Consider the following 4,939-nt stretch of genomic DNA (forward strand, 5'->3'; position numbering starts at 1 on the left):
TTTTTTTCCCAATTTGCATTTGTTTAGAGCAGCCATTTAATTTCCCGTCAGAGGTATTGCGTTTTTTTTGGGATTCATTGCACACCACATTCTTCATAGTCTATAAGGCCCATAATGGTAGAATGAAATGTTTTCAAATACAGACATTGACCAATATAACAGTTTACACTTGGCTTTTGCGATGTTAACACATACTTTATATTTTGTTTATAGATGATACACAAACACAGAACACACATACATCAAATATAAACACGCACACACACACACACACACACACACACACACACACACACACACACACACACACACACACACACACACACACATACCATATACATCCTACACACACACACATACACACACACACACCATAGAGATCCTATACACACACACAGCATAGAAATTCTATACACACACGCACACACACACACACACACACACACACACACACACACACACACACACACACACACACATACACAACACACACAAAGTCAATGCAAGACAACTGGCAGTGATTCAGGGAGGGTAGGATTCTACTACTGCGCTAAAAAGGCTGTCCAGCTGTATCTTAGCAACAGCGCTGTGTATGAGTCCCCCTGAACACACCGACAATAGAAACCCAGTGGGTCGCGAGGTCAAATCCCAGCCAATGGGCAATAAGAGTAACGGCTGCTTCTAAGCCTGCTGGATGCATGGGGAGCTCAACAGACTATGTGCTGCTGTTTGGTAATGAGGGTGCAGATCATTCCCTGGTATAACAGATAAGACGTAGTTTAGTCATCCCAGGTTAGTCATCCGTATCGTATAAATATGTATATCTATGTAGAGGAGACTGCGTAGAAGGTTTGATGTTTCACATGATGTGGTGTAATTTGTGCTATCAGCCAAAGAGATCACTGGAATTTGATGAATTGACTCTGCGGTACAGGCTTCCCAGAGGTTTTATCTTAATCAAAATAGATACAGGGTTCTTGACCAACACCTGGTTTACATACCCTGGTTAGACAACCTGGTTAGACAACGCTTCTTTTCCATCATTTATTCTCAAGCAATGCAGGCTTCAAACCACATTGGGGACATTCAGACCACTAACAAAACAGAATGGATGCATGGACATATGCTAAAGGCCAGCATCTCAAAATAGACACAGACGAAACTTCTCCGGGGCTTGGATCTGTCAGCGGCCACGCATCCATTACGGCTCCGTGTCGCCACGGGGAGCTGATTGGGTCGGATCCCCTGGTGACGAGGAGGAGGAGGGCGACGAAAGAGTGGAGAAAGAAGAAGAAGGCAGGACCACGGCCACTAACACCTCCTGGCTGGGGGTTGAAGCTCCCTGGCAGACAGCTAATCTCACACCTGTCAGGAGCCTGGAGCCGGCCCTGCATCGCTGCACGGCATGTCTCCGCTGTAATGCGCTCTGTCGCTCTGAGGAGGCAGCAGCGTGATGCATGGGGGCGACGCCGCATGCGACCGGGGTGTGTTAACGGCCTGAGGGCTCTCCCCGCATGCACCCCCCTCCCCGCCGTTGAAGGCATGTGTCGCATGCCTTCAACGCTTGGGAGGGTTTGTGTTGTCTTTGTCTAGGTAAAAGTTGGTATGTGTGTGTTTTTATGGATATAGAGTGCCGGTGTGCGTGTGCGTGTGTGGATGAGTATCCGTGTGCGTGTCTCTGTGGGGATGAGTGTGTGATTGTGTGTATGCTTGGATGTGTGCGTTTGATGAATAGTGTGTGTGTGTGGGTGCATGTGCATGTGTGTGCACAAGTTTGTGTGTTTTTGTGTGTGCGTGTGTGTGTTCGCGTGTTTGTGCATGTGTTTGTGTAGCAGTGTGCACATGTGTATTTGTGTGCATATACGTGTGTGTGTTTGCGTGTGTGTGCACGCGTGGGTGGATCAGAGTGCACCAGTGTGTTTGTGTTAGTGTGTGTGAGTAAGCCGGTAAGCTGGGCTTGGGGGGGCTGTAGGGGGGGCTACAGCGCTGTCTAGCGAGCCGGAGGATGAATAATTGAATGCAGTCTGAAGTTTGGGTCCAACGTGTTCAGACTGCCGAGTGGAGCAGCAGCACCAGAGAGCTCTCTGCCCGGCTCCCTGCCCGGCCCGGCCCATGCTAATGATCCCATGTAGGGGGAGACGGAGGCTGGGGGTAGGGGGTGGGCAAGGAGGAACAGGAGGTGTTCGGATGTGCTGTGGAGGCAATGAATCTCGGAGCCAATTCTCACTCGCTACACCTCCCTCCTCCCCCCACCCCTCTTTTCCTTTCTTCTTCCACCACCGTTCTCATCATCCCCCTTTCTGCAGTGATCTCTCTCTCTGTCACTCTCTCTCTCGCTCTTTATCTCTCTCTCTCTTTCACTTTCTCCCTCCCTCCGTCTCTCTGTCTCTCTTTCTCTCTGTCTCTCTCTATATTTTTTTCTCCCTCTCTCTCTCTCTCTCTCTCTCTCTCTCTCTCTCTCTCTCTCTCTCTCTCTCTCTCACTCTCTCGCTTGCTTCTTTTTAAGCAGCGCGCTTCGCTGCAGCCAGCCTGCGGCAATGTGAGCATTGCCATGGCAACGCAGACCTGCCAAGGACCATGGCAATGAAGGGTGAGAGAGCTGGAGAGAGAGATAGGGAGAGAGAGAAAGAAAGCAAGAGGGGGAGGTAAAGCAAGCGAAGGGCGCAACTCATCAGTGTTTTAGTCCTGTGCCCCCCCTCCACCAACCCAATCCTCCCACACACACACCCACCTTTAAAACACAGACACATACACACAACCCCGATCACACACACACACACACACACACACACACACTCACACCCCCTCACACACAAATACACAACCACACACACACACCCCCACACACACACACTCACACCCCCACACACACAAATACACAACCACACACACACAGACACACACACACACACACACACACACACACACATACACACACATAGACACACCCACACCAACATTAAAACACACATGCAAAGAGGGAAACACACACACTGCAGGCATGTTCGGCGTATCACAGACGACCATCTTAATGGGCTGCGGAGAGAGACCATGCGGGGATGGAGAACGTACGGTCGGTTCCTCACCCGCATGCGTCTCGTACCGTTACCATGACTACGGAGTAAATAACAAGGCACTCTCGCCTCTCCTGCATTCATCCCGTTCATTGTTGTTCCGAAGGCCAGGTGAATCCATGTTTTTTTTCTTTCTGATCACATCTTCACGTCACATATTCTTCTCGGGCACAAGAGAAGAGAGGCCAAAGTGGACAGATTCCACGAGTCGTTTCATTTACTCAGTAAGAGTTATGTGTTTGCTTCATTTGATATTGATCTCAAACAGAAACGCAACCAAATGCAATTATGAAGCCCTACAAAAAATAACTGTTTTTTATTTGCACTTCATCACTTAGGATAAACATCATAACTATATTTTATACACAAGACAGATGCCATTTATTTATCAGAGACCTCACAGGCGCTCACTCCTTCTGCATTCTTATCTTTATTAATTTTTCCATCCTCCCTCTCATCGATCCATCCATTAATCCATCCATACCATATCTCCCACAATCTCCTCTGCCGCCTCATGTTCCAGTCACATGTCTCTCCTGGCGTCACAGTGAGTGACGGAGGCTACATGGATCCTGTAATAAAGCAGCGCTCATTTCATAATGACAGGCTCCAGTCCAACAAAAGTTTGACACAAAGCAACGAGGGAATAGACATGGCTCCGGTATTCACAAACTGGCACGGAAGACCCCTTTGTTTTGGAGTTTCTGGTGTTTGTTTATTTGTTGTTGCTGAAGTTGGTGCTTCAGACAATATAGAGAGTCAATCTGCTGGTGTGTATTTGTGTGTGTGTGTGTGTGTGTGTGTGTGTATTTGTTTTTGTGCTTGTGTGTTGCTGCGTACTATAGACAGACTGCGACACACGTCGACAGACACCATCACAAGCACCTTACTGCACCAGCATAGCGCATACGCTCTCACCACACATTCCACCTCTCCTCCTCCCTTTCCCATTATGCCTTTCTAGCTCTGTTGATCTCTCTCCTTACACCCTTTACCTTTGTTTGTTATTTGTTGAACACTTTCTTTCTTTCTTTCTTTCTTTCTTTCTTTCTTTCTTTCTTTCTTTCTTTCTTTCTTTCTTTCTTTCTTCCCCATTCTATCAATCTACCTCCCTCCCTGTCTCCTGCTCTTCTTGCTCCCTCCCCCCCCCCTCCACTCCCCTCTCCTCTCCCTCCTCCCGCCCCTTACTCCCTCCCATCTTTCTGTCTCTCACTCCCCCCACGCCCACTCCTTCTCTCTCCATCTCCCCATCATATTCTGCCTTTACATGTCTCTCTCTTTCTGTAACTCATTCCCCTCCTCCCCTCCCCCACCATCCTTGTCTCTTCCCCCCCCCTTCCCTCGGTTTTTTTCTTTTGATCTGCTCAAATCGCTCTCCCCCTCTCTCTCTCTCTGTCCTTCACTCTCTCTCTCTCTCTCTCTCTCTCTCTCTCTAGCCTTCACTCTCTCTCTTTCTCTGTCTCCATCTCTCGTTCCTTTTCTCTCTCTCATCAGCATTTCTCTCTTTCTCTCTCTCTCTCTCTGTCCTTCACTTGCTCTCTCTCTCTCTCTCTCTTTCTCTCTCTCTCTCTGTCCTTCACTTGCTCTCTCTCTCTCTCTCTCTCTCTCTCTCTCTCTCTCTCTCTCTCTCTCTCTCTCTCTCTCTCTCTCTCTCTCTATCTCTCTCTCTCTCTCTCTGTGCTTCACTTGCTCTCTCTCTCTCTCTCTGCCCTTCACTCTCTCTCTCTTTCTCTGTCTCTCGTTCCTTTTCTTTCTCTCATCAGCATCTCTCTCTCTCTTTCTTCATCTCTCTCCCCGTCTCGCTCTCGCTCCTATTTTCGACGCCCCCACCCTCTGTGTTCTCCATATTGTTGCGAAAAGTGATG

This window comes from Gadus macrocephalus, chromosome 16 (assembly GCF_031168955.1).
Source record: "Gadus macrocephalus chromosome 16, ASM3116895v1".
NCBI lineage: Eukaryota > Metazoa > Chordata > Actinopteri > Gadiformes > Gadidae > Gadus > Gadus macrocephalus.